At 41.1% G+C, this 19,528-nt stretch overlaps 1 protein-coding gene across 2 annotated transcripts in view; it reads left to right on the forward strand.

The window, feature by feature from the left end:
• The window catches only part of LOC136878711 (protein spitz), a 746,457-nt gene that overhangs the window by 607,624 nt on the left and 119,305 nt on the right, over window positions 1–19,528 (forward strand). The gene's annotated exons all lie outside the window — the stretch shown is intronic.

Below are 19,528 nucleotides of genomic sequence, written 5' to 3' on the forward strand. Positions count from 1 at the left end.
GTAACGTCATGCAAGGCTGACAATAAAACGTTATGTGTAGACAGCCCTTAACATTCAGCGATTATAGTGATCTGAACAGACAAAATACTGCAGGATATTTGTATTCTCTCTTTTGGAGACAGACTGTGATTGAGAACGAATCAGTATCGCACACTGCGTATTTTTACTTCGGGCATGTTTACATTGTTAGTGAACTCATCTCAAGCATTTGTTGAAAATTGCAAAATTCGTTATTTTGATCATAGATCATAATACATTTTTATATCATAGATATAAAATGTTACAGCTAACTGTTGAACATTTTATGTAAGAATGAGTTTCATGTGCTATGCTGGTACGTTCCGTTCCTGTGTGTTTCCCCTGATTAATGCACTTTGTAGAGTTGGAAAGTGAGTTCTAACGTGGAAATAAAGCGTTTCTAGACCCATGTCCAGTGTGAGGAATGCGTGCTGGAAGTTCGGCCGTTCCTTATTGTTACTCTGCATTATTCTGTCCTTTAAATTCGAGCTAAAGGTGAATAGTCTCATGTCCTTGTCTCGTTGGAGATAACAGCCAAGCTGCAAATTCCCCAGTATGACAAATCGTTATTCGGTGACATTTAGCCTACTGTCTAGATACGGTGAAATACCCGCGTTTTGAAATTGTAGATCGAACAGAAAAGAAACTAACATACTAACCACATATCTGGTCATCATTCTTCAAAAATATTCCTAGAATCCGTAACTTTCACTTATAAAAATGCACACAGGTTTCATTAAGATCACGTGGACTTCACTATAATACTGACGAAGAATTCGATCTATGAAATGTTTACAGTCGCGAGAAATTATGATGAAAAATAAGTTACTGGTTTACTGTCTGCATCCTGATGTACCCGTTTTCTTTGTACAAATTTCTTGATGTATAAATCACTGAACCTGTTTTATCGTGAACTATGTAGAATTGTAAACATTCGAACGGGCTCAGTCTTAAAATTAGAAAATTTAACGTCGCTCTATTTTTCATTCTCGATAATAATATTGGCGTATGGCAACCGGAGAGGCCTGGTGCGGGTCTTTTTCTCGTAGACGGCCTATTAGGCGACCTGAATGTGTGTGAAGATGAGGGCCCTACCTAGGATGATTTCTAATGCTGAATACTTCACACACACACACAGCCCCCGAGCCACTGGAATTAACCAATTAAGGTTAAAATCCCTGACCCGGCCGGTAATCGAACCCTGGACCCTCTGGGCCAAAGGCTAATTATTTAGCCATGGAGTCAGACATTCTCGATAAGCTTGTTGAGATGACAACCCAGTTCTTTACAGAACCCTACAGTTTGGTAAAATTATCATATTTGTCCGGCTTTACGAAAAGTAGATCTCATGTTCAAATTTCGGCCTCACAAAATTCAGTAGTTCTTTCCATTGCTCTTTACATTTCTTTTGAGGAACAACCGTCTCCTGAATGTTAAATTATATTTAGTCATCGGACCAGCTACAAATGGTGGAAACAATAGATACGAATTTCTTCGGGACAAGGGTAGTGACGCATCCGCTAAGGATCTTCCATCGAGATGATGCTCATCAGGATCTCCGCCCACGCCTTTGCCGGGAAACCCTGTCACCTAACTTCCGTTTTCACCAACAATGGATCTCCTAATATGGCGGCGCGAGTCTGTTGCTTATCAGCTGTTTTGCGGTCTGGGTCTACTTGATGAGACAGCACAGGATGTGTGGACAGGTTTACTCAGATCAGCGATTCCCTTACTTGCTATCTTCATCTTTCGTGTACTACCTCGTATCTTTCTTGCGTTTCGTCGCTTACGCAATTTGATTTTTACTTTTGTGTATGGGAAAGATTGGCAGCGTGCCCTTCCGCCTTTTTTGGGAGAAAATGAACGAATAATTTTATATGACATGGAAGTTTTCTTGGATGCAGACCTTAACTGCATAAAACAAATGCATTCCCATTGAAAATTAACATTCGTGGAGTGTTACTATTCTTTCTTTCTTTCTTTCTTTCTTTCTTTCTTTCTTTCTTTCTTCGTTATGCCCAACTAAGGAGCGCGATTGAACTTATTTAGCTGATATCGTTGCCTTTTTCTTCCCTCACAATCTCTTGGTCTTCTCGCTGTGGCTTTTCTTGCGATCTTGTGACCAAGTTTTGTTGGTGATAGTACTTGGAATGTGTGTAAAGCGGTAATTGTCGACCAATTTTCGGAACTTAAATCTGTCTAATACAATGCCATCTGTGATTCCTATTGCTTTTCCAACTTTGAGTATCCAATTGTTTTTTACTTTCATTGATAGTACAAGGTTCAGAATTATTTTGGTTAATCTCTTATTACTCATTCTGAGAATATGTCCGTAAAATTTCCAACGCCTTTTCCTAAAAAATGCCTGAGATTTTCTTTGAGTGCTGTACAGGTCGTGTGATTTCCTTATTATCCAGTTGCCCTTGTACAGACAATTCCAAAAATGTTCCTTAATATTTTTCTTTCTTGCTTTTCTACGTCTTTAATCAATGATCTGTCCCCAATGATCAGTGTTTGAGATGCATATAGTTCTTCAGGCTTGGTTTCAGTGTTATAATGCCTTAATTTTGCATTTCGGGATATGGATTTTTGTATTATGTATGTTCCAAGTGAGTCTGTACGCTCTCTGTAGTTTAGATATCCTTTCTTTGTTTACCTCACAATTCAGTTATAGAGGTTGGATGACTTCTCCCAGGAATTTGAATAATAATAATAATAATAATAATAATAATAATAATAATAATAATAATAATGGTCCTACAGGGGGTTTTGCGCCATGGGATTATTATTATTATTATTATTATTATTATTATTATTATTATTATTATTATTATTATTATTATTATTATTAGTGTCGTGAAATCGTCTATTGGAAACTTCTGCACTCGACCGGCAAATCGTGAATGAAGTCCTTTTTAGAAACCAGGTCCGAATGAGCTCCTCTCTCCACGCGCTAATTTGTAGAACATGGTCTCCTCCTGCCATCTCTCTCTGATTGGTCCACGCTCATTAGTAATCGAGACAGTAGGTGACTCGTCCGGTCGCTATAGAACCACCGTAACCTTCACCAGACATACTGTGCCGCAGCGCACGGACAGGTTTCAGAGATAGCCATGAGTGAAATTTAACTGCAATTTACATTTTTTGATTTTGTGCCTGAATGAGTTTCCGCATCCTCTGCGAAGAAACATGTTAATTTTCTCACTTTCCGCCATTGTTAAGTGGTTGGGGGCATATTCTTTTAAACGGCCTCATGTGGATGACTATCAGCTGTGCGAAGTCATGGGTAAACTTAACGCAGTTTCAGCTGTGGGAGTAAGATGGGCTTCGTTAAAGCTTCTACAGTGAGACACTACGTATTACTTTAGTACATTAGCCGCTGTAGTTTTGGATTTTAGCAGACTTTTCCTGCTCGCTTTGACCAGCTACGTTTTCCAACTTTATCATGCAGTCAAGATTGATTGGCCGGAGTTTCTGAGACGGTCTACTCTTAGCATTGGGAATGCAACTGAGAAGAGAAGCTGTTTAAAACCCTACCGTTGTTCTCCCTTTTTTCTTTGAGGTAATTGCAGAGATGTCACTAATTTCACAATCCTACACCTGATTAGCTACAGACGCACCAGCAGGCCGAGTGACGTTGGCTTTCTCAGCCCAATGGTGGGTTCGATCTCGTCTCTGTCCAGTGCCCAAATACGCTAGCTTGTGTCGATAGATTGATAGGCATATTATGGAACACCGGCACGTCGGCGTCTTAAAAAAAACTGTAAAAGTAACATGATTACATACAGAGCAGCACAGACCTCGCAGCCACGTATTTATCAGCCTGACTTGACGCACATTAATTTCACGCTCTGTTCACCGCGAAACTTCCCAAACTCCTTACGTAAAGCAACGAACAGCTTCAACATGGATAATTTGTTCAAGTGGTCCTTCTGTAAATATGATCTTCCCTTATTTTAGCTCACGTGGCGTATTCCTTCCGTCTTAGCCATTGCACAACAGAGGATCGTTGCTCTAACTTGGAAATATTCTAAGCAAGTCATCAGTCTCAGCGGTAGTTTTAAACTTCATGGTAATTGGTTACTGTAATGAGTACGTTGCTCTTAAGAATAGATCTACAGATCTTTATAAATCACATAGTTTGAACTTGTCGCCCCTACAACTGGTGAATAATTAGAACCAATTATTTTAGGACCAGCATTGGGTTGTTTGGAAAGTACAGAACACATTATTATTATTATTATTATTATTATTATTATTATTATTATTATTATTATTAAGTGGACACGGAATAAGATGACTTAAGTACTATTTAAATGTCCCTTCAACACACTCGATTGTTCCCCCTATGGGTGGCGGTGGTAGAATAACACCCAGGATAACCCTTGCCTGTCGTAAAAGGCGACTAAAAGGGGCCCCTGGGACTCTTAACTTGGGAGCGTGGGTTGTCGACCATGGGGGACTTTAGCTGAGCCCTAGCATTGCTTCCATGTATTTGTGCCAGGCTCCTCACTCTCATGTAGCCTATCCGACCTCCCTTGATCAACTCGTGTTCATTTCCGACCCCAATGGTATTAGGTTCGCGATGCCTTGAAAGTCTTTCATTTTAATGTCCTTCGGGTTCCTTTTCATTCTTTGACCGATATCTTCACTTTTTCGAAGTATCGGATCCCATCCCTTTTCCCCTCTGATTAGTGTTAATAGACGATGGTTGCCTAGTTGCAATTCCTCTTAAAACCACCACCACCACCACCACCACCATCGACTGTCTTCGAATAACACGGAAATATGGTTTGTTTAGGAGTTACAACTTTTAATATTGCGTAATTTGTTATTTTGCATTGACATAAGTATTGCAGAGGGATCTGAAAATATAGTTTCTCTTACGGTAGAAATAATTGAATATGCATTCCCGAAGATCTGAAACCAAACACAATCGCTCAGGGAGAATCTACCACTCACTTCCTATACGAACTTAACCTGATAGTTGCAGGGACGAAACCAGTCCTAACTGGATATTCTGAACGGGCTCGTAACTAAAATAAGATACCGTACCAGAGAGTGTAATAAAATTCGAGTTACCTTTTTTTCTCAGTCTTAACAACGGGCATGTGTTAATTGTCGGAAATTCTTTCCTCCGGAGGAACATGCAGTTTTAAATTAATTTCTCAGAGGAACTGCATTAATGGCTAGAAGTACTGTATAAATGTGTTAAATACAGTGAAATCTCTCTAACCTGGACATGTGTGGGTCGATAAAATAATTGTCCAATCTAACAGTAACCGGGTGTCTAAGGTAGAGGGAAGTAGAATGTTTTAAGCATCGAATGGAAAATAAATTACTGTATAAAGATTACTACAATAGTGTACAAAAAATACCGTATTATTCTGCATGTTAAATCAGATAGAAATTCACGATAACTGCTTATTGAAAAAGTCCCCAAAGACACTGCTTGGTTTTCAAATTTGTTGACAATGCCCACTGTTTTTCAGTGTCACTTTTTAGTCCTAGGAAAACTTCTTGTGGCTGACCGTCTGAATACTGTATTTCAAGTCTTCGATACTACACTCCTAGTTTCGTTGACGGGTGGGAGGAATTTCAGGAAGGAGTTCGTCCAAGATTGAACCATGAAGGGTGTCTAGCTTCCATGTTTCATGGTTAGTCAACATATAGGATATATTGGGCTTGTAAAACCATGGAAGTTTGTCCGGTTCCAAGGAAATATATCCAATATAATGAGGTTTCTAACATACTCCTTCTCCTCAATCCGTTACACTTGACAGGACATGGCGGCGTTCACGATTTTTTACTGGCCTGATTTGATTGCTCCGAGTCTGGCGGTGTGTCGTTCTAAAGATAGCCTCGTGGAAAAATTTCCCGAGCAGAGGCTGCACCTGGCCAGTCATCTGATTGGGTATCTTCCTTGCGGTCTCTTGTCATTAACCTTTCTTATCCAAGGTGCCTGTTCTTCTGGCGATGAGTCCGCCCTAGCTGATCCGCTCGAGATATCTAGTCTGGATGCCTAGTTCTTCCAGCACGGACGTGTTTCTTCAGTGTTCGGTCCAAGAAATTGGAGAAGTCATCGATAAAACCACGTCTAGAAGCTCTCTACTTTCCTTTTACCTTCCTGTTTCATTGTCCAGGTCTCAACTGCATAGGTGGCAATAGGAAATATGAGAGAGTGAGTCAATTGCAGTTTTTTTTTTTTTTTTTTTTTTTTTTTTTTGTAGCTGTTGGTCCTTCCATATTCTGCTTCGCTTTGTGGTGGCTGCCATGGTCGTTCTTCTTGATTTTATTGGAACGCCCTTTTGTAGGAGACCTCAAAGAGCCCACGTAGACAAATTTTTGAATGACCAGCTATCTTCCTCGCACTGGGTTGGTTGGCTTTCGACAGTCGACAGTCATCACCTTTGTTTTTCTTTGTTAATTTTCATACCATATTCCCTGCTAAGTCAATATCAATATCAGCTTCTCCACAAAGCCTGTAGTTCCTGTGCACAGGCTGCCAGAATCAGCGTGTCATCAGCATACTTAAGGTTGCTGATCCTTCTGCCCCCCGATAGAAATACCTCCTTACCAGTCCTCGAGATGTGCTCAGTGTAAATATTGATTGCTCCTGGGTAACTTTTCCTTCGATGATGCCGCATTGCTCTTTTCGTTTATGGCATGGCGCTCAAGCTCGAAACAAATGTTTCTCAGAAAGGTGTTTTTGTCCTGATTGCGGGCTTATTTAATCTTCTGATTGATCTGATGCGGTCGATCCTCACAGTCTACGTCACTCATATTGTTTTCAATGCACCGCTTTTGTTGTGCTAGTTATAGAATAGCATCCGTCGTCCAGTGCTTCATTTTATTAACTTGAATCGTTTCATTCACCATAATCGCTTCTCCAATCTTGTCTGATATTTTGCCAATAGACCTTCATATCACGATCAGTCCATCCCTAGTTGGCATTATCCATGAAGTCTGTCTGGAAAGCTTCTAATTCCGGACTCCTGGTATTACCTGCCTTTCCCACTTCTTCAGAAACCGCAGCTTGTTTCCAAGAGCAGTTCGTGGTTGGATTCACAGTCCGCACTAGGCCTAGCCTTAGCAATTTTCATTCAAGTCGCTCACATCTTCTAATCAACATATTTCATACTGGGACTGATCCAGGTCACGGTCTTCGAGGATGATGTTGGAACATAGTATTCATTATGACGAGGTCGTTTTGTATTGCAAACTGGATGAGCCGTTCTTCCCTTCATTAATGTTAATCCGAACGCTTCGCATGATCTGCTGCATGTTCTACTTTTGCGTTGCAGTCGCCAATAACCAAAGCAAGTTCCTTCAGTGGAATTTCTACAGTACAATAGATTGCCTCCACATCTGTATCCGATGCCTTAGTTCTTGGTAAGTACACTTGTATTAGATGTACTTTCCTTAGCTTGACTGCAAGAGTGACTTTTCTAACCTCATCATTTATGGGTCATAACTGTGTACAGTCAGAGCGATCTCCTGCTGACTAGAAGTGCAACTCCATCCTGACCGGTTTTTGTGCCCCCTGATGTGTACTGTATATCTGATGTTTTTTGCTAGCGGCTTTACGTCGCACCGACACAGATAGGTCTTACGGAGACGATGGGATAGGAAAGGTCTAGGAGTTGGAAGGAAGCGGCCGTGGACTTAATTAAGGTACTGCCCCAGCATTTGTCTGGTGTGAAAATGGGAAACCACGGAAAACCATCTTCAGGGCTGCCGACAGTGGGGTTCGAACCCACTATCTCCCGGATGCAAGCTCACCGCACGGCCAACTCGGCCGGTGGTGAACTGCATGGAAATGACCTTGAACTTTCCAGTGTGTTTCAGAGACTCACTAGGAGCATACCTCTGGCATTCCACGTATTAGCAATCTGCATTTAGGGCAGTCACCCAGGTGGCAGATTCCCTATCTGTTGTTTACCTAGTCTTTTCTTAAATAATTACAAGGAACTTGGAAATTTATTGAACATCTCCCTTGGAAAAATAGATGGAAGAAAAGGAAGAGTAAGAAGGAGATTTGGAATGTTAAGATGTCAAACAATATTGTGCGGGTAGTGTCAAACAGTTCTCGCTCTTGGTGATATAGGCTATGTGGTGCGGCTCACAACATTACCACATGGGGGGTTTTCGCAGGCGCATGACATTGAACCTTGTCACTACGCACTACTAAGCAGCGGTTATTTCCGCGATAAGAACAACCCGTTGCAACCACAACACGCACTGTAAAATTATCGCAGACAGAAATATAACTCACTGTAAAGTACAATAACGATAAAGTAAACTCGTGTCCTCTTGCTGAGGTCGTGCAGCTCTTTTCAGACCTGCATGTACCATTTCAAACACATACCAGCCCTCCTGCCATTCTTAAATTTATGACAGTACCGGGATTCCAGCCCGGACCCCCAAGGACACAGCTCATAGTGCTAACCGTTACGCTACGGAGGTGAAACAATATCGCTGTAAACTGTAGAATCTAAAATGTTGCGTAAGTACACAATAGCCAAGGTGCGTAGGAAGTGTGTCCAAATACAGAGGGTTTACAGAATTATTTTTTTTCCTTTATGGCATCAATGAAATGGTTGCTAAAGAGTTTACTCCCAATGACCATCTTCCTTGTCGGTATCAGTACCGTCACCATATTTGGAAACTGACTTTGGTAGGGTTTCTTTTGAGCCTTGCAGGGATCTCGAACTTCTGTTGGCCCGGAACACATTATATGCATTTGCACTCGTGTGTGTGAAAGTTGGCCACTGCTGCACGAGACAATGCTGACTAGAACGAAGCAGTGCACTAACAAATCAGAATGTTTAATGCGTCGTGGCGTTGTTGCACCCTTTATTATGCAATATCTGAGTTCTGTCAAGCTGAGCAGTTGGTGAACAGACTTCCTTGTATGGTATTGTTACGTTACCAAACAGCTGATGGGAACAAGCTATGATACCGTAGCATGTTCGGCATTGTGTGACTGCATTACAAAAGGGACTTGCAACATCCACACTCATTCAGCATTATCCGGGAGGTAAAAATAGCTGAAGCGCGCGAAGGCCGGAGCACCTCAGCGTATCTAGATACAAGTGGTGATTGGATGACGTGCTGGGCTTGTCTTCTAGATCATTGCATCTTTTGTACGATCCAGTACAAATCTTAATAGACCGCGAGTTAGTGTTCTCGAAATGAAAGTGAAATTTCTAATTTTACATGTGCTCCTACCTATAAGTAAATAAATAAATAAATGTTAGTTTTGCATCCCACTAACTTAGCTCTTTACGAAGACGCCATGATGCCGAAGATTTATATGCCCTCTACTTTACATCCTTACTAAACCCCCTCATAACCATGTGCAGAGATCTATACCCTTTATCTACAGTCATATTTATGTGATTACCCCAATGAAGATCTTTCCTTATATTAACACCCAAATACTTACAATGATCCCCAAAAGGAACTTTCACCCCATCAACGCAGTAATTAAAACTGAGAGGACGTTTCCTATTTGTGAAACTCACAACCTGACTTTTAATCCCGTTTATCATCACACCATTGCCTACTGTCCATCACACAACATTATTGAGGTCATGTTGCAGTTGTTCACATTCTTGTAACTTATTTATTACTCTGTACAGAACAACATCATCTGCAAAAATCCTTATCTCTGATTCCACTTCTTTACACATATCATTAATATATGTAAGAAAACATAAAGGTCCAATAATACTGCCTTGAGGAACTCCCCTCTTAATTATTACAGGGACAGATAAAGCTTCGCCTACTCTAATTCTCTGAGTTCTATTTTCTAGAAACATAGCCACTCATTCATTCACTCTTTTTTCAAGTCCAATTGCACTCATTTTTGCCAGTAATCTCCCATGATCTACCCTATCAAATGCCTTAGACAGGTCAATCGCGATACAGTCCATTTGGCCTCCTGAATCCAGGATATATGCTATATCCTGTTGGAATCCCACAAGTTGAGCTTCAGTGGAATAACTTTTCCTAAACCCAAACTGCCTTCTATCAAACCAGTTATTCATTTTGCAAACATGTCAAATGCAATCAGAAAGAATGCTTTCCCAAAGCTTACATGCAATGCATGTCATACCGACTGGCCTGTAATTTTCAGCTTTATGTGTATCATCCTTTCCTTTATACACAGGGCCTACTATAGCAACACTCCATTAATTTCGTATAGCTCCTTCATGCAAACAATAATCAAAGAAGTATTTCAGATATGGTACTATATCCCAACCCATAGTCTTTAGCATATCCCCCGAAACCTTATCAATTCCAATTGCTTTTCTAGTTTTCAACTTTTGCATCTTACTGTAAATGTCATTGTTGTCATAGGTAAATATTAATACTTCTTTAGTATTAGTCACCTCCTCTATCTGGACATTATCCTTGTAACCAACAATCTTTACATACTGCTGGTGCCGGGCTATGGCCTTCTGACCCAACTTGGCAGGTTCGATCCTGGCTCAGTCCGGTGGTATTTGAAGGTGCTCAAATACGTCAGCCTCGTGTCGGTAGATTTACTGGCACGTAAAAAAACTCCCGCGGGACTAAATTCCGGCACCTCGGCGCCTCCGAAGACCTTAAAATAGTAGTTAGTGGGACGTAAAGCAAATAACATTATTAACATACTGCTGGCTGAATACTTCTGCCTTTTAAAGATCCTCGCATACACACTCCCCTTGTTCATTAATGATTCCTGGAATATCCTTCTTGAAACCTGTTTCTGCCTTAAAGTGCCTATGCATACTCTTCAATTTTTCACTAAAATTTGCGTGCCTGCCAATTATGCTTGCCATCATGTTATCCTTTATTTGCTATTTGTTTTACGTCGCACCGACACAGATAGGTCTTTGGCGACGATGGGATAGGAAAGGCCTAGGAAGTGGAAGGAAGCGGCCGTGGCCTTAATTAAGGTACAGCCCCGGCATTTGCCTGGTGTGAAAATGGGAAACCACAGAAAACCATCTTCAGGGCTGCCGACAGTGGAGCTCAAACCCACTATCTCCCGATTACTGGATACTGGCCGCACTTAAGCGACTGCAGCTATCGAGCTCGGTCATGTTATCCTTAGCCGACTTCTTTGCTAGATTCAATTTCCTAGCAAGTTCCTTCAATTTCTCCATACTTCCACAGCCATTTCTAACTCTATTTCTTTCCAACTTGCACCTCCTTCTTAGTCTCTTTACTTCTCTGTTATAACATAGTGGATCTTTACCATTCCTACCACCTTTAAAGGTAAAAACCTATTTTGACACTGCTTTAAACCCATCCCAGAGTCTGTTTACATTTTTATATACCGTTTCCCACCGATCATAGTTACTTTTCAAAAACTCCCTCCTACCTGTTTTATCAGCCATATGGTACTGTCTTATAGTCCTAATTTTAATATCTTCATTTCTTTCACATTTATTTTTAACTACCACAGGATGGTCATCCTGCAACTCAAGTGCGTTGATACGCTGAACTTACTGAGGCTTCGCTTGTCTACCTCTTGTTCGAAACTTTCACGAGTGAATGAGGTGACAAAGTACAAACAGTATGATGAAATGCGTGATGTTATACCAAATAAGTTGCTATAGTAACCACAATGTACAAAGGAAAGTGTGATCAGCAGGAAACGGATGATTACAGGCCAGTCAGCTTGATGTGCGTTGCATGTAAACAGTGAGAAAGCATTTTTCTAATTATGTTAGGGGCGTTTGCGAAATTACTAACTGGTTTGAGTCAGTTCGCGTTTCGGAAATATTTTTCCATTGATTTTCAACTTCAAGGATTCCAAACGAGGTATAGCTGATATTTTAGATTCAGTATGTCAAATGGGTCGCTGTTGACCTAAGACTTTTGATGGGGTAGATCATGTGAGATGGCTGACGAAAAGGACGGCTATTGTACTAGACAATAGATTGAATGACTCGGTGGCTACATTTCTAGAAGACAACTTGCAGAATTAAAGTAGGTGAAACTTTAGTCGTGTGACGATTTGAAGGGGGACCCCGCAGGAGAGCATTAATGGACCTTCATTTTTTCTTATATAAATGATATAGACCTAAGAACTGGAATCACAGATGAGACGTTTTGCGGATGATGTTTGTAAGAAACAGGATTGGGTGACGACTGCAAGAAGACCTCGACAATGTTGTGAGATGGACAGCCAGCAGACAATGATATGATAGTTAATGGCATGAACATTAAAGTTGTTTCACGGAGAGAAAAAGTCCTTTCTTTTAATTACTGCGTTGAGAGGATGATAGTACCTCATGGGGACCACTGTAAGTACCTAGGTGTTAATATAAGGAGAGATCTTCGTTCGGGTAATCACATTAATGAGGTTGTAAATAAAGGCTACATGAGGGTAACTAGGGGTTGAAGTCAGAATGTAAAGAAGAGGGACCTGGTGAGTTGGCCGTGCGGTTAGGGGCGCATCAGGGATATAGTGGGTTCGAACTCCACTGTCGGCAACTCTGTATTTAGTTTTCCATGGTTTCCCATTTTCACACCAGGCAAAAGCTGGACTGTGCCTTAATTAAGGCCACGGCCGCTTCCTCCCCAATCCTAGGCCTTTCCTATCCCATCGTCACCATAAGACCTATCAATGTCCGTGCGACGTAGAGCAAATTGCAATACCCCAGTTAGAGTACGGTTCCGGTGTACGGGACACACATCAGGATTACTTGGTTACGAGAATTGTTCTGCGTAAAATAGTAGTGTTACCAAAATCAATCAATCGGCCTGTCCATTCCTATGTAGTAGGAATATATAAGATGAGGTATCCTAGACTTTATTATAACATGGTTAAGGTCTAGGAAATACCTCAGAAGGCTAAGGTTGTAACAAGGGTTAATATAAATATATATTTGGGGGGGGGGGGGCTGAGTGGTTCAGACGGTTGAGGCGCTGGCCTTGGCAGGTTCGATCCTGGCCCAGTCCGGTGTTATTTGAAGTTGCTCAAATACGGCAGCCTCGTGTCGATAAATTTACTGGCAAGTAAAAGAACTCCTGCGGGACTAAATTCCGACACCTCGGCGTCTCCGAAAACCGTAAAATTAGTAGTTAGTGGGACGTATGCCAATAACATTAATATTTTTTAAATATTTTATAATAACAGAACGATGATGATGATGATGATGATGATGATGATGATGATGATGATGATGATGATGATGCTTGTTGTTTAAAAGGGCCTAACATCTAGGTCATCGGCCCCTTATCAAAAATAACCAACTTCATGCATTACAATGGAACCTCGATATCTCGAATCACCTCGGGAGCTAAATTTTATTTCGAGTTATCGAAATTTCGAATTATAGAGAATGCCGTTTTGAGCATATATAGCGCATTATTGAATCATATGTATCAACGAGCTTATACTGAATACAGTATTTTTTACAGTATTTAAAAATATACTAACAAACTCGTATTTTACGGTATCACTTTAATTATGACTCTTATTAAAGTAACTTGTTAGAAGATAGAATCCAGTACATACAGTAGTGAAACAAGAAACTTGTCTCCGGGAGATAGTGGGTTCGAATCCAACTGTCGGCAGCCTGAAGATGGTTTTCCGTGCTTTCCCATTTTCACACCAGGCAAATGCTGGGGCTGTCCCTTAATTAAGGCCACGGCCATTTCCTTTCCATTCCTAGACCTTTCCTGTCCCATCGTCGCCATAAGACCTATCTGTGTCGGTGCGACGTAAAACAAATAGCAAAAAAAAAAACCACCTCTGGAAAAATTCGTTAGTCTCTTCTGTTTTTTACTGTTAACCTTCTTTTCTTCCACATACTTTCCAACAACATTTATTGCTGTGAGAAACGCTGTCATTTATATTCGACTGATTCTGTACGTAGGTTAGAAAGCACGCAGCCAAGATTGGTAAATGGAGCTTGTCATCCACGATTTCCGGGGTTGCTTTCGTACGTTATCGGTAACGAATTCACACCCGAAAAACAACGAGGTATCGCCGATTTTCCGATCACTAGAAGTTTGTTTTTTGGTTCCCGTCATAGTAGCTCCCAGCATCACTGTAACCCTTTCTTTACTTGTTAACTGCTCCTCACAAACTACAAATGCTGTATTGCACATTCAGTGTTGCACAAAATTCGAGTTAGAGTATTGCTTGGAGGGAGGAAACGTTTGCTGTAACCGAATTTCGAGTAATAGAGAAATAAGTACACGTGAAGAATAGGACAAACGGCCGGGAAATTGAAGTTACTTCGAAATACTGAAAATTCGAGAAATGGAGGTTCAAGATATCGAGGTTCGACTATGTTATTACTGTGTATGAATACTCTCTCCCCAGGTGGTGGTCATCCGTAACTGAGAGAGAAGACCATTCATTAATTCATTAATTCATTCATTCATTCGTCCATTCATTCATTCATTTAGTCAGTAAGTCATTCTGCATTTAGGTCAGACGCCCGGGTGGCAGATTCCCTATCACCTGCTTACCTTCTATCAAATAATTGCTAAGAATTTGGAAATTTATTGAACATCTCCCTTGGTAAATTACGAAGGTCGACCAAATATAAACGGGATTTTTGTTCCTGAGATTCAACAGTTGGTAGGACTGGCCCCGCGCTTCTCCTATGCTTAGGTGAGACCGTTGGGAGTGGGGACAGCGTGCTATTAGATATTTCCCACTGTTTCGTCAGTAACGCTCACGACGTCGGAGCAACAGCTGCATCCCTCCACTCCGCAACGCATAATTATAACATTTCTGGCTCATGAAGTTTGCCCGAGGTTGACTGCACAGTTCGGTGATCAAACATTGTCAAGGATACGTGTTACGTGTGTATAAGGAGTGGCGGAGGGAAGGGAAGGCAGCACCAGCGAAAGCCAAGACTCGACTGTCAGCTGGCAAGGTTCTTGCAACCTTTTTTTTTTTTTCGATCAGCGTGGCATTTTGCGGATTGATTTTTTGCATGAGCGACGCACAATCAATGCTGCTTACTACTGCGAGACGAGACCAAACGATTCGACAGGTCATTCTCCTCCACGACAATGCGAAGCCCCATACTGCAGCTCTAACTGCTTCCAAGCTAGAGGAAATGCACTGGACTACACTTGATCATTCCTCTTACACTCCGGACTTATCGCTCAGCGATTTCCATTTGTTCGGGTTGCTCAAAGAAGCTCTAGGAGAGCAACGACTTGAAGATGACGAGACTGTGGAAGACTTCGTGCGCAACTGGCTGGTGACCCGATCGTGCCCTTTTCACAATGAGGGAATGAAAAAGCTGCCCATACGCTGGGACAAATGCGTTTCCAAGGCAGGAAACGATGTGGAAAAAAAATTGTAATTGTCTTGTGTTTTTCAGTAAATGAATTTAAATAAAAAATAAAATCCCGTTTATATTTGATCCCCCCTCGTATTCCAGTTCCCAACTCCTCTTCCTATAAACGAATATTTGCCTCAGTTTTTGCTCTTGAATTCCATCTTCCCCGGTGAGAGCTCAATGCACTGGGACCATTCTCTACTTGGGGTCTTACCAGAGAGTTATATGCCCTGTCCTTTACATCCTTACTACAACCCCTAAATATCCTCCTACAATATGAAGAGATCTGTACCCTGTATTTACAATCCCGTTTATGTGATTACCGCAATGGAGATCTTTTCTTATATTAACACCTACTGCAGTACTTAGATTGATCCCCATAGGGAACTTTCACCCCATCAACGCAGTAATTAAAACTGAGAGGACTTTTCCTATTCGTGAAACTCACAACCTGACTGTTAACCACGTCTGTCATCATACCCTGCCTGTTGTCCATCTCACAACATTGTCGATACCTTTTTGCAGTCGATCATAGTCTTGTAACTTATTTATTGCTCTATACAGAATAACATCATCCGCGAAAATCCGTACCTCTGATTCCAGTTCTTTACTGACACTCGGGGAAAATTCCCGATCACTCCGGGAATCGAGGGTCACTACGCTGACTATTTAGTCAAGGAGCGACATAGCCAGGGAAATGCTGTGTGAGAAAAATGTAATCAAGAAAGAAATCATTTATGCGTTCACTAGTCATCTCGGTGCTATATTACAAAAGTGCAGAATTATGGTTTTGTTCTGTGTATAGAAGAATATTTTTTTCTTCAGATATGGGATGCTCATTAAACAGACACTGCATTCTCAAGCTGAGCCATTCTAATTTGCTCTGGCATTAAAAGGCGTTCTTAAAAAGCGACCTTGGCGTGATTCGATCCCGTAACCTTGAGATTAATAGGTGGATGCTTGAAAACTATGTTTCACAGCCGGGCATAAATAATTGAGGTTTTTTTCTAGAATCATGAGAAAGATACTATAATTAACGCTACCTAAATCTCGGAAGGAGAATTTTCTATGGAATAACCGCTTTCAGTATTACAAGTCGTTACGTAGGTACAGTAATTGTTAATGAATAATACGCCAATGTTCTAAGAAAATTTAGTATAGTCATCAAGTGTATTAAGAAGTTGAAATACTTTTCTTATTAAAGAAAAGATTGGAATAACTCCATCAGAATATCTGCTTAATGTGTCAAAATGATTCACATGTACAAAACGTCAAGAATGTGTTTTTAAATAACTGTTTGTCGATTTAACCTACGACTATCTTACCATTTGAGAAGAAAATGTTTATAAAAATTCGTAATGTTCATAACAGCATACGAAATCAAGGTGCTCAGATAAGCAAAGATCTTCCTGAAGTTGGTGAGAATAGTTCGTAAAATATCTGCATTTTTTCAGTGTAGTATTTAATACAAATTCAATCATTTTGGCAAACATAAACGGCTTTATTACTGGTTACATTTTAAAAATATCTCATCCATCTTGCAGTTCTTGTTTATGACTTCCTTCGCGAACACGATATCGTTCGCCTAGAGTGGCCGCCATGTTATCGGGATAATAATCCTCTCGAACATCTTTGCATTTTCTCACTTACACGGGGTCTGCCTTCTTGCAATTTTTCCTCTACTTCAGTCGATGCATAGCGTCCCGAGGGCTGAGTTTGGTGAGCCGCATGTCATCTCTTACCCGGTCCAGCCAGCGCGTTTGCGGTCGCCCTCGAGTCGGGGACCCCCCTCTTTGTTGAAGGGCAGTCTTTGCAACTGAGGTTTCACTGCTGCGGAGTACATACCCATACCATCGACCATGCCTGGGATTAAATTAAAGAATGTTGTTTATGGACGTCACGGCCCACCAACAATACTGCAAGATCTACGCCGAATTTGGGTCAACATTACCTTGATGAACTAGTGGGCAGTATGCAGGTATAAATTCAGGCATTAGTTAATGCAAGGGGACGTGTTAGCCTGTATTATAGGTGTGTGTGGTATTCGGTGACTGAAATTCCAAAAGCAACGCGTTATTGTTGTAGATGCTCTCATTTGTTGTTTTGATGGGCAGTCAATAGATATGCTACCCCTGTATGTCTCTTTCGTTTACTTTAGAGTATCTGGAACTCTTTGGTCCGAGGTTTTCTTCTTATTCTTCGTCTTATCAGTGCGCCATCTTTTAGTGAAGGTTGGCGACCAACGTGGCGATCTAGTGTTCAAACGTACCAGTTCACGTGATATTCAGCTGCAGAGTTCGTCGGCTGCCAGATCTCGTGTGTCCCTCTTTCATGACAAGTTGGAGGATTCTGTACTTATCATTCAGCATTATATGGCCAAAGTATTCCAGCTTCAGCTTTTTGATGGTCAATATTACTTCAGTTTTCTTTCCCAGTCGATGCAACACCTCGGAATTCCGGATTTTATCCCTCCACGAAATACAGACCATCCGACCAACATTTAGAATGCCCCCAATCCGAATAAGTGCCCATCCTTCCATTCCATACAATAACGTGGGAAAGATGTAGGCGCGGACCAAACGGAACCGTAGGTTCATTTGCAGTTTGCAGTTGGTGAGCAATTTCCCCATCTGCGTGAAGATGCTTCTCGCACGTTCGATGTGAATCCGAGGTGTTGCAAAACTTTTTTGTGTGTTTTATTATTATTCATTAAAAATCGACACGCCTTTATACTGAAAATGACGTAGCGTTAATGAAGAAAGTCCTCTTACCGAGGAAGCCAATTTATAAAATGCCTGGATGGCTGTAGAAGGAATTAACAGTTCAGTTTAGGTGCCGGAAAAGCTGATTTCTTAACAGGTGAGTAGAACAGCTTAAAACTAAAATCACTACTTCCCTTAGACGACGTTTCGGTAGTTCGGAGTTATACCGCAGCGTGCCGGAATGATGAACGGTTGTATCGTGGGCTCGGATGAATCCCAGTTATGTCCTTTCTTCGTAACTCTTTTGTAGGCAGATTATAGGGCCTTTTCCTCTAAATCCATCCCCTCTCGTCTTCCTCAGTGCACCTCGGATAGAACTGTTGGATCCAGGATGTGATTTATTCATTTGTTCGTGAATTTGATGATGTTAATTCGCATCGTGCTGCCGTTTGTGACCTATCTTTGTACTTATTCGAAAACCTGGTACCAATCTTTTCTGACATATTTAACGATTAATGAGCTGCGTTAGTGATAGCAAGAGTTACGCAGTGTTAGTCGTGGCTTACTTCATGTAGAAATAGTTCTCCCAGTCATGGCTTACAACAGATCGTAATAATTCCCCAGTCATGGCTTTCAACAGATTAACTGCACGTAGTAATTGTCGCCGTCAAGGCTTACTACAAGCTTATTCTACGTAGAAAAAATGCTGCAGTTGCGGCGTACAGTAGATGGAAATCGTTCCCCATTCATTGCTCACTGCAGATAGAATTAGTTTCCCAGTCAATGGAAAAAACTGGCCGTGGCTTACCTCCCGTACCTCGCCTCAGAGTTTACTGCGATCGTAGGCACCACGACCTTGACGACCGGCCACTTGCCACATGGCCCATGATCTACTAAACTTCTCCTAACCAAGAAGTATTATTTCAGATCCTCAGATAATATTAAGAGGATCAGAGGCCAAGGTTGAAGGTGATTTTCTCTGTAGGCCATCTTGGTCTCTCCCTTTCAACATGCTGCTAACGATATAATTCCCTTATTCTAAAGAGGCGTATGACTTGTAAACGAATGTAGCTGCTTAAGTTACAAAATTGTTTTCAAATACTATGCTGTGTTTATTACATATATGCTTTTATGGTGTCGCCTCGAAATAACTCCACATAAATTATTATTATTATTATTATTATTATTATTATTATTATTATTATTATTATTATCATCATCATCCAATCCTGTGGCGTATAGGTAGCGTGCCTGTGTTAAAAAGTACATGTTTAAAGTTTCGATTCACGTAGCTCAAGGCCTCATTAGTGTTTCATACACTTCTACTGACCCGCTCTCACCACAGATCATTAGGTAGTCCTTATACACACGAGTACGTTGGGATTTATTAGATGTAGAATGTACAATTAATCAATATAGGGAGAACAGCCAGGCTGAGTAGCTTAAAAGGTAGAGCGCTGGCTTCCTGAGCTTACGGTAGTGGGTTCGATCTCGGCTCAG

Source organism: Anabrus simplex, chromosome 8 (assembly GCF_040414725.1).
Source record: "Anabrus simplex isolate iqAnaSimp1 chromosome 8, ASM4041472v1, whole genome shotgun sequence".
Classification (NCBI taxonomy): Eukaryota; Metazoa; Arthropoda; class Insecta; order Orthoptera; family Tettigoniidae; genus Anabrus; species Anabrus simplex.